At 45.6% G+C, this 11521-nt stretch overlaps 1 long non-coding RNA gene across 1 annotated transcript in view; it reads right to left on the reverse strand.

Moving 5' to 3' along the window:
- Positions 1-11074, reverse strand: part of LOC136366112 (uncharacterized) — a 199297-nt gene extending 188223 nt beyond the window's left edge. The window contains exon 1 of the long non-coding RNA XR_010744465.1: positions 10995-11074. This is a non-coding gene — a long non-coding RNA (uncharacterized lncRNA). The remainder of the gene's footprint in view (positions 1-10994) is intronic.
- Positions 11075-11521: the final 447 nt, after the last annotated feature.

Raw genomic sequence — 11521 nt, forward strand, 5'->3', positions numbered from 1 at the left:
CTGAGGGAGATGTGAGATAAATTGGAACGGTTGTGAGATGACTTTCAGACCCGTCATTTCTCGTGTTGTCTTTCTGTGCTTATGTCCATTGAATGTCTGGGAGCTCTGAGTGCCCTGGCTGCTGCTCTGCCCCGGCACTTCACTCACACTCACAGCAGCCCCTCTGCCCTGCGCAGGGCTGTGATGGTGGCAGCATCCCTCAGCCCCGGCCTCACACACCGGCTGTTCCTATCGGGGTCATCACACTGCGCCCCTGGACTCAGAGTCAAAATAGGGCCGTGAAGTTGAACTTGGGACAGCCCCGAGCCCGCTGCCTGCTGAGCACTTGTGCAAAATGGGAGCCTAAAAGTGGTGTCAGGAGCCTGTCATTCAGGGATCATTGTTCTGGCAGCTTTGGGGAGCCCTGTGCCCACCTGAGCTCACCTGAGGTCACGGAGAGAACTCCCCTGTGCTGACGGCAAAGGCACTCATCTTCCCCAAGCCCCGGGGAGATGGATGGCTTCCCAAAAAACCACAAACTTACCGTAGATGCCATCCATCAACTCGTGATTACTGAGCTTAAAATGAGACGAAGACCGAAGGTTCAAGGGAAGACAGGAACGGGAATGGGACGCACTTTTAATGTAAAAACGAGAGCTGCTCAAGCCTTCAGAATTGTCACGGAGGCCCAGAAGGTGCTGAGCTGGAAAAGAGCCCAGGGCTCAGCCAGCCTAGCCCCTGGCCCTGTACAGAGCCCCAACAATCCCACCCTGGCCATCCCTGGAGCTCCTGGCCCTGCACAGAGCCCCAACAATCCCACCCTGGCCATCCCTGGAGCTCCTGGCCCTGCCATTCCCTGGCCAGCCAGGTCTCTGTTCTCCTCAGCCCTCCCCTGGGCATTTCTCAGGAGCCCTCTGGTTCTGCAGTCCTCACTCCTCGCAGTATTTATGGGCTGAGTTCCACCACCACAACCCCAAACCTTGCTGTTTATCCCACCTGCCCTCCTCAGGGGTGTCCCAGATTATTCTGCTCCAAATTTTGGATTGCAGCAGAACTTTTAGTCCAGTTCTCCCCTCTTCTCCACGGCAGGAGGGTTTTGCTTTTCTCCATTAGCATTTTGCAGTGGCTGTAGCACCTTGCCCCAAGGATAAGTGTGAGGAAAGGGTTGGACTTCCCTCTGTGTGGTCCCTCTGAATAAACACAGGAGTTGGTCTCTGGTCAACGCTGTGAAACTTTCTTTGTGTCCTGTTTTCCATCACGTACGAAGCACACCAATAATTCAGCATGGTGGGGATTTGCATTTCACTACTATTCATTCATATGCCAGGGAGGACTATAAAAGGAAGAAAGACTTGAAATGCAAGCCATAGAGGACTATAAAAGGAAGAAATACTTAGATTTCTATTCCTAATAAAATATTATTGAAAGTACTTATGCTCACTTTAATACAGGAGTAAATTTAATGGAGACTTTGGAGATGCACTGAGATTTCTTACAGCACCTAAACGAAGCTGAATGACTTCTAGGGGCAAATCTGAGGGGCAAATTACTTTTTTTCTCAATAATTTTTCTCTCACAACAGTTTCTGATTGCCAAGAGCTAGGTGACAGAAGATGTGATTTGCCAGACACAAAATGCAGCATCCTTGTCCTAACAAACTCAAGGACAGTGTATTTCAACAAACACAGAAGAAAGCAATATGTAATGGTTGGAACACTTCAAGATGTTTCTGCTTCTTCCAAAAGTGGAAGTTCTGAGAGAGATTTTCTCTACAAAGATACGAAATTTCTGGAAGTTCTAAAATAAAAGGGCACTTAAGAGAAATCATTTTCAATTTCTACCTATGTGTATGCACAAGAAATTTTCACTTAGCGGCTTCTGCAAGATGAGAATTTAATCCCCAAATTTAAAATATCTATGTCCTCTATTGGAGGCTTTTACCAGACTGCTTAAATTGTTGCTAGACTGCCAAGCAGGTAAGTGAATGAACTGGAGATAAAAACTACTTTGGCTATTTTGAGAAGAAAATCCTGAAAAATGTGGGGTTTCTATTTCCTATCGATTGAGTTTTGTTGAGGTCAGTCCTGAAAGATTTTAGAAAGTAGAATATGTGTAAAAACCCGTTAAGTGCTTGATCTCTTTCACCTTTATTTTGGAGAGCAGAGCAGCGATCAGCTGTGTGTGATTTGATGGTGTTAAAGGTTCCTTTCAACCCGAACCATTCCCTGATCGTGTGTTTAAAATCTTCCTCCTAATTCACTTTGTTGTTTCTTGAACGCTCCAGCACCAACTCGTGAGGACTTTGGCTGCCCCATGTGCAGGTGTGGTTCAGAGGGGTGGGCCCTGGCTCAGGTGGGTGCAGCAGCCAGGTGAACACCTGCAGGGCTGCACAGGGCATCTCTTGGTGTGTGCACACACCGAGGGGCACATCTCTGCCCCAGCCTCTCAGGGACAAGGGAATCATGATGTCCTGTCCTAAGAGGGGCTGGTGGCGCTGAAGGACAGCCCCAGGTGACACTGGGGAGCACCAAGGTGCTCTTGGCCAGAGGCAGGAGCTGTGGCCCTGCCTGGCACCGGGAGGAGTTCACTGAATCCCTGAGCGCCTTTTGGCTGTCACAGCTCCTCTGGGGACAGCACAGGGCACGCAGAAGGTGAAACACAGGTTAAATGCTTCATCAGGAGAGCTCAGAGGCACCCTCACCCTGGAGAGGGAAAACCTGAGCCGTGCTGATTATCTGAATTGTTCGGTACCTGACCCCACTCTTAGTGACGGATTGCAAACCCCAGGAGCACATCTGTGTCTCTGCAGTTCCAGAGCTGAGGCGTTTACCTCTCTGATCTCTCAGGATTGCAATATATATATTAATTCAATTTTAAATCTACTTCTACTTATGTATTGACATAATCTGGGAATTGGAAAGAGCTAGTTAAAATTAAGTTAGTGAATTAAATGCAGTTAAAATGTCCTTGTTTAGAACACAGAAGGAGTTGGAGTGTTGAGCACCATTTGCATATCCAAAGGTTACCTCAGGTGCACAAAAGGAACGTTTTCATCTTTACTTTTGATATTTGAGATGTTAGATATCAAACTCAGCCATCCTTTCGGCATCCTCTACTAACATATGTGGTGATGCTTGTCCAGGTGGGACAAGGTTTTAGCAGCACTGCCTGGTTCTTGTCACACTGCCCCAGAGCAGCCAGCAGCCTTGGCCACAGCGACAGGGGTGAAAGGGCTTTGTCTGCACCTTCACCCACTCCTGGTGGGAGTCCACTCCAGGGACAGAGGGAAGTGTCTCAACAACCCTCACTCAGTCGGTTTTTGTGGTGGGAGCTCCTGCCTGCTCTGTTCGCCCTGTGAGAATAGTCAGTGAGGTGTGAACGCTCAACAAACTGGGAAATTCTAATCAAATAATTCAGCTTCTTTGTTTCTTTGTTTGGAAAATTTTGAGCTTATTGTTCTAGCACGGTACAAAAAATAATTCCAAGGACTGTGCACATCTGACTAATGTGCTTTGCATGCAAAAGCTTTCAAGAAATTGCTCTAGAAGTTATTTGACAGTAAATAATATGCTCAGAGACAACTTTAAAATGGAAAGAAGTACTAAATGCATGGAATAGATTATTCATTAGCCATTACCTACTTCTATTAGGTGACTGCTGGTAATTCCCATTCCAGCTCTGGATCTCTGGGCAGGCCTGGCAAGCTTCCTCCTTGTGCTCAGCCAATGGAGTTAATTGCATTCCCTGTTCCCTGGTTTGTTTTCCTGAGTGCATAAATACCTTTGGTTTGAAAGGCAATATCGAGGTAAACATTTGTGCTGCTATTAAATACCATTGTGGCACAAGAGAAATACTTCACACTTTAGCACTGGCCGTCTGAGGACTTGAGGTTTTCTCATTTTTGGCTTGATCATGCTTCAGAGCATGGGCTTGCTGAGTGAGACTCCTGAACCGAGGCCCTCTGCAGGGCTGGGCTCACCCTGCTCTCCTCCACACACCCAGCCCTGGTGGGGTTTTGGGTTTCTTTGTCCCAAGAAGCCCTCAGCCCCTGGACAGGTGCCCCTGGTGGAGCTGAGCTCCACATCCCCTGGCTGTCTCTGCCCCAGCAGCTCACCAGGCTGGCACTGACAGATTCTCACTCAGGCTTTTGCTGCAGAGGTGGAATGACAGCTCCACAGGGTGAGAAACCCCTCTGAGGGCAGCTGGGTGCTTTAGTGGTGCCTCTCTATAAAGTTTAACAGGTAGACCACAGTTTCTTATGAAACTTTTGGTGATTCTTTTGTGAAACTTTTTGTGATGTCCTTTCTTCAAGCCCTAAGCCTGGCTGACCATTGCAGGTTCATGCTGACTCCAGGGGCTGGACCCAGGGCTGTCACTGCTACTCCCTGGGTCAGAAAAGTGATTGTTTTAGGTGATCCCTTTTCATCATCATCTTTTCTGCCTAGTTGAGCTTTGCTCTGCACTCTATAAGATGGACTTACTGAGCTGGACTAAACAGCACAGGGAGCTGTGCATGTCAGGGGCTTTAAAGAGAGGAAACATTCCTCATGGAGAGTCTGGGAAGTGCAGGGCAGGCTTGCCCCAGTGAGGGAAAGGTCCCTCATCTCTGTGTGATGGAAAGGGGGTGGAAGAAGAGAAGTTAAGACCATAATAGTAGCCAGAAAGAACTGCTCTGCAGACCGTGTCAAATTGGGCATCAGGAAAGCATCAGGAGAATGCAGCCCGTTCTTTGTGGTTACAAGCTACAGTGCTAAAAAGCCATTTTTGTTATTCATTACAACCATGTTTAGATTTCTTGTGGTGGCTTTTTGAAAGGATATTTTGTTGTATTTATGAGACAGATGTAATTACAAGAAAACTGTTTTTCTTGTGTCAGAGCTGCCAGTGAACATCCCTGAGTGGAGGGCAAATGTTTGCATCGTTACCAGTGTCTGTGGACAAACATCTGTGGGGGGTTTTCCTTTATTTTTTCTTCTGAAATACATAATGGCAGGGAAAAACGACATTAATTGGAGTTGTCAGATGAGGGTGTGTGGACAGTGTGAGTTCTGGATCCCTCTGTTCCTCAGCTTCACCCCTGTCCTGTGTTTGTTGGAGCACGGGGGTGACAATGTCAGAGGCACTGCCTCTGTATTGCTGTTTATTTTTAAATACTGAGGGCTGGGGAAGGCCTCTGGGGGCCAAGGCTGGCATGACCCAAGTGGGGCAGCACAGAGGCCTCAAACAGAAATCAAGGCTCCAGCTTGGCTGCTCCCCCTGCCTTTGGGGTACCCCTCAGAGACAGGAAAAGGGGCGTGAGGAGGCGACACCATGCTGTGAAGATGTCTCTGCTAACGAAGGGACTTCAACCCACCTTGAAAGCAGGTTGTTTGATAAATCCTGCATTTCTTCTCTTTCTGGAAGGTTCTGTTACCCAGCTGTCTGAGCTGAGCTGGCTGAACACAGAGGGAGCTGCAGAGCTGAGGCAGGAGCTCAGCAGCAGAGGATGCTCAGAGTCTTTGAGCCCCACTGACGTTGCTCTGTGTCTCCATCTCACCGTGCAGGCACGTTTGCTCATCAGGACCAGGAGCAAAACGTCTCCCTGCACTTCTGGTTAATAAAATTGGGGTTTTTTTTGTCCCCAATCCCATGCACAGACACCCAACAAGGGCTGCAGAAAGAGCTGTAATGGCTGGGCCTTGAGTAAAGCTCCTGGCACCAAATGTGGCACCAGCCTGTGGGATTTATTACCCTCTGTGTGGATCCTGTTTGTTTTTTCCTATGGAAATCCAAGTTTATTCAAAGGCTGTCGGATGGAACCTGCACGCCTTTATTATTACTAATAGTGGCTGGGAGTGCAGATCCAAATGATGCAGAACATTTTTTTAAAAGTAAACCATAAGCCAAGTTAAATGAACTTTAAAAGTGAACATGATTCATAACAGATACCATTTTAAAACTGACCAGACACAGCAAATGTAAATTCTGTCCTTTTAACTGTAAAATGTTTAAGCTTATTTGCAAAGGAGTTTGAAAAATTAAAACCATACCTTCTCTGTGTTTCTCCAGCCATGGAGAAACATCAGAGTTTGCATTTGAAAGGATGGCAATACAAACTGTAGAGACAGGCTGGATGTCTACTCGAATTATCCTGCTTGTTGAGGGGAAGTCTTAAACTGATGATCACATATAATCTGTAATGTATTAAAAGCATATTCTTTATTGGAGTCCCCATATTACATTTCAAATACATTTCCATGGAATGTCTCAAAATGTCATTTAAAATTATTTCTATTTTCATTGAAATGGCATGTGTCCCCTCAACACTCATCTAGAACTTTATTATTTTGATTCTTTGGACAGTTTAAAGACATGAGATCACTTTTTGTGGTTTTGTGTGCCTCCCACTACCTCTGTTCCTGCTTCAGTGCTAATGCCAGCTCCACGTCCCCCCAGCAGTTTAGCTCCAGCTTCTTGGCCTCCACAGGATCTGTTTCAATTGATCAGAGGTTTGGCTAACTTAAATATTTAGGCAATATCTAATAACTGTATCTCAAACAAACACTTGTTGTAACCATCACTCGCAGCGCTCGCCATCGGTCAGGAGCAGAGTCCTGGCTTCCATTCTAGCACCTCTTTTTCAATTATGTTTTGTTTCAGTGGGTTTTGTTCATACCCCCAGAGTGATTTCTGTCACCTGGAGGATGATTTTTCAATAAGAGGGGTTTTGAAGACATTGTATGTTGGAAAGCTAGAAGTTAACAGAGCATTGACAAGTGCAAACAAACCAGGACCTTAAACATGTCCCAGAATTATCCTGAGTGCTTCTACTCCAGCAGCAAAACTGAGTTTTGTGTCTTCACCTTGTCAGAGCCAAAGCCGGTGGTGTGGCTTTCCCCAGCCAGGTAAAACACCATTCCTGTTAATGAATAAATCAAGATTATTTGATGAGTAATGCCAAAGTGACCTGGTCTGGTTGAAGATATCGTGGCTCATTGCAAGGGGAGATAGAGCAGATAGTCTTTAAAATGTCCCTTCCCACCCAAACTATTCCATGATTCTGGGATCCTGTGTTCCCATTTTTTCATCTTTGTGCACATTTACTTCTGGAGAGAGATTACATGCAGAGTTCTTGGTCCCAGGGGTGGAACATCCACCCAAGGCAGCAGAGCTGGGAACAGTTCAGACTTGCTGGGATTTCTGCACATGTAAAAGGCTCACTGCACCTCGGGCTTCTGAGACCTTCTACTTTTCATTATTTTAGCTTGTATTTCTTCTGTTTCAGCATGCCATCTCAGGTGTTTTCTCCCAAGGAACCTTTGTTCCAGATCATCTGACTGTTTCAGGAGCACTTGAATAAGAAGAAAAACACGACAGTCAATTAAAAACCAATTTTTTTGCTCTGGTGTCATTAATCAAATGCACAAGCAGTCTCAGCACTGACACCTGGCAGGGTTAATGTTTAAGACCTGTGGCAATTACAGCTCCCCTGGCCAGCAAGTCACATAAAAGCCTGTGATTATGAAGGAAATGGGAATTAGCAGAAAAAAATTAGGGAAACCAGTTGAAATACACTGGTAGCAAGGAAGGGCAGAGAAGAATCTGACTGATTGGAGCTCCCCTGGGGAGCAGAGACAGGGTCTAAGGGTCACTCCTTCACTGAATTAGGAGTGTCTGTCATGTGAAACCTAAATAAAGCAGCATCAGAGGTAAAAGATTTTCTGTAGAGAAATTGGACCCTCTTCCCTTGCTCCACCTGTAACCCACGTGCAGAGCAGTGGATTGATTTTTACCATCCTAATTCAGCCATAACTCTTTTCTCTGATACCTGTTTCTTGGTAAAGAGCACGATGCCCACAGATTTGAGGCACAGATATTTTTAGCAATGGACAGTTCCAGGGTTACACACAGCCCTCGTTTCCATCAGCTCCTTGCCCAGCACATCCTCTGCTTTGCATCTTTGCACTCCCCAAAAGCCTCAGAGCTGGAGTAAACAGAGCTCAGAGAACTGCTGTGGTTGGAGCAGACTGCAGGACACGTGTTTCCCCTCTCTGAGGAACATGAGCTGGATGTTCTCTGTGCCAGATGCAATCCTACCTGCAGGAAAACCCTGGAAAGTAAACAGAGGCTTCAACAAAGACCTTTGCCTATTTGGAGAGAATTTATTTGATAGCAATTGCTAGAAAAGCCTCAGGACAACTGAAGCAGCTCCTCATTGCAAGTGGGGGGCTATAATCTTAGTTTTTAATCTTAGTGAGCTTAATTTATGGTTAGGATAATCTTGAGAGACAAAGAGTGGCTTTGCTTCCTGCTTGCCCAAAATGTCAGTGTTTCACCTGGAGGTATTTCCCTGCTGGGTCAATGAGATGGGTCATTCCTTGTGAGCTCTGTTACAAGGATCTCAGCTCCCTCACAGGGCTGCAAAGTACAATTAGCCCCTGATTGAATTCTGAAATACTAAGAGCAAGTAATTAATTTCAAACTGTGGGACCAATTCAGTCATGATGGAGAGAAAAATGATGAAAATGCCAAGGAGTGGTAAATTAAACACTGAAAGAGCTCTGAGGCAGTCCCAAATCACTGGGGAAATTCTGGGGTTCAGGTCCAAACCAAGGTCATGCAGCTTCAGTGCTGCAGGAAGGAAAATTGTTTTAAGGAGCACAGACACCAGTGGAGTAGAAATGGTGAATGTAGAAACAGAATGGTCTTCAAGGTCTCTCCAACCCAAACCCTCCTGTGGTTCTGTGAAACGGTTCCTTTTGACTACACAATAAAAATTGGGATGGAAAGAAGAGGTGGTTATGAAGTCTAAATGAAAATACAGCAGGGATTTTCTGTTTCCCAAAGGAAAATAATGATTCCTGTTGTTTGTTCTAATTGAAATAGAGTCTTCTGTGTTTCACTGCAGAGTTAGCTTGGGTGAAGGCCAGGGTCACAGGGAGAACAGGGTAGGGAGATTCCTGGGAGGAGTTCCCAGGTGGAGCACTCACTCAGGAGGAGGAGAAGCTGGCATGGGCAGCCCTGGCCTCGTGGCCTCCCCCTGCTCTGCACCTGGAGAATGATCCTGGATTGTCCCCAGTCCTCCAGAGCTCCTGTTGAGCCCTGTGTGCCCTGAGCTTGGGTACTGCTGCCTTCCTTCCCAAGGTAACCCTTCCCAAGGGAAACCCTTCCCAAGGCAAACCTCAGCCCTGTGTGCGCTGAGCTCGGGGCTCTGCTGCCTTCCTTCCCAAGGCAAACACGTTCCCTGGATCCATGGAAAGCTCCATTTGGGGGCCACAGAGAGGAGCAGTGCTATTTCACTGGGGGGCAGTGAGAAGCAGTGCTCAGTGTGCTCACACATGGCTTTGAGGTGAATCCTGCCTCCAGAAGTGAAGAGCAGAGCCCGGGAATGGGGATGGAGGAGTGTCTGTACTGGAGGTGTCAGGTCCTGAGTGAGGAACTCCTGGCATCCTTCAGACCCTGAGTCCTTCCCCTGGGGTGAGAACTGGGCAAGGAATGGGAGCAAAAGGTAAAGAACTTACTGAGAAATGTGTCTGGGAAGTGGAGGTGATGCAGGGGGATTTTCTGCCTTTTCTGAATGGTTAATAGATTTGAAATAGTGCCCTGGCAATGCAATCGGTGCTAAACCCCTGTGTCCCAGCTGCAGAAATAGATGGATGTTTATATACTAAGACAATATGTTGTATTATGCATTATGAAAAATATGAATCAATGTGAGAAGACATTTAAATTAACCCCAAACTGGCCATTTTCTTGTCGATTTAAAACATCTGGCCTAGAACAATGCCATATTCTGCATTTTGTGTATCTCAACATGCAGCCTGGTTTTCACATTTCAACTGAATATCTTTCCAGTAAGCTCAGTTCCTTCTGGAAAGAAAATTGTTTGGGGTTTTTCCCCCTGTTTACTACTCCCTGTCATTAATAGGAGGCAAATGAACTTTGGACCAGGCCCTGTAAGAACTGACCTTATTTCCATATATATTATTTAGCAATTTATTATTGCTGAAATGACCGTAATGCTTATTATTGCTAAAAGTACATGTTCAGACTTAGCAGGTTAACTATTCAAAAACAGTAAATAATTTTAATCAAGACCTTTCTTTTTCTCAGTCTTTCATGCTTCAGTACAGATGCATCCACTGATTTCCTATATCACTTTATGCAGTAAATATAGAGAGCAGAATATAGATAGCAAACTGATACTGACAATGGAATAAAAATAACAAATCCTGCACATTAACTCAATTGAGGCTTCCATAATTCAGTACTTGAGTGTTGCTTCCAGTGTTTAATTTCCATGATATTCCTGCTGGAATCTTGTTTGCTTTTCAAATGCATTGTTGAGCTTTATGTTGATATCTATTCCAGATGTTTTCAAGTTCTGCTAATTTGTTTTCCACATGATACCTACTTACAGAACCATTTCACTTGTAGTTATTGCAATTGTATCTTCTAGCTGCCTTCCCTTCTGGATGTCACATTTTTCTTCCACCAGGATAGTTTTCCTACTGCCTCTGCTATTTATATCTGTATTTCCATAGCAGTGCCCAGGTGCATTTGAAGTTGGGTTCATGTGCCTGCTGGAATTTACAGGTTGGGATCTGGAACTGCAGGCAGGCTGGTGCATGAATCCATAGCAGTAGTTTGTCAGTTTTGGAGAATGAAATCAAAATTAAACTGCAGTTTTAAAAATAGAATAACAGAGAGCGTTGTTGTAGTAATCATGTCTAGTAGTCCAGTAATACTGGATCCGTTTGTCCAACCAATAGATCCAGTATTATTGCAAATTCTGTGAGATGGAGGGGTTTAAACCTGCACTTACTCTCTTTGCTGTGCTGTCCTCAGCACACCTTTTGTGGTTGTACAAAATCCCTGACCTTTTTCTGATACATTTTGTGGAGGAAAACCAGACAACAGGATCACAGTTCCTGCCCAGACCCAAGCATTTCTGGATTCTGGAGCTTTTTAGCATCCAGGCCCACACCTGAATTCCAGTTTTGTACTACTGGAACATCCTCAGTGTCTGCTAATACATTTTTCTTTTTTTTTTTTTTTTTTTTTTTTTTTTTTTTTTTTTTTTTTTTTTTTTTTTTTTTTTTTTTTTTTTTTTTTCCAGGCCTATCTTTATATGCCATCCTTCAGTTCCTTCTTTCAGGCACCTTGGAATTATTGACACCCGGACAGAGTGGAGTAATTTACCCCTTGCCAGCAGAGAGACTGAAGCTGCAGCTGGGGATATCCCCTCAGCATCCGCTGGGAAATGGGAAATAATGGAAACACACTTGGAAATTGTGCTCTTTGTGACCGAGGCAAGGGCACAGTGCCCCTGGCAGCACCAGAGCTGCAGTGCCCTGCTCCACCTGCCCCCACGGGCCCAGCTGGGCTTACTGGGGGTACTGGGGGAACTGGGGGTACTGGGGTTACTGGTTACTGGGGTTACTGGGGTTACTGGGCATTACTGGGTTTACTGGGGGTACTGGGGGAACTGGGGTTACTGGGGTTACTGGGCATTACTGGGGGTTACTGGGGTTACTGGGGTTACTGGGCATTACTGGGGTTA

This window comes from Sylvia atricapilla, chromosome 11, assembly GCF_009819655.1.
Source record: "Sylvia atricapilla isolate bSylAtr1 chromosome 11, bSylAtr1.pri, whole genome shotgun sequence".
Lineage (NCBI taxonomy): Eukaryota > Metazoa > Chordata > Aves > Passeriformes > Sylviidae > Sylvia > Sylvia atricapilla.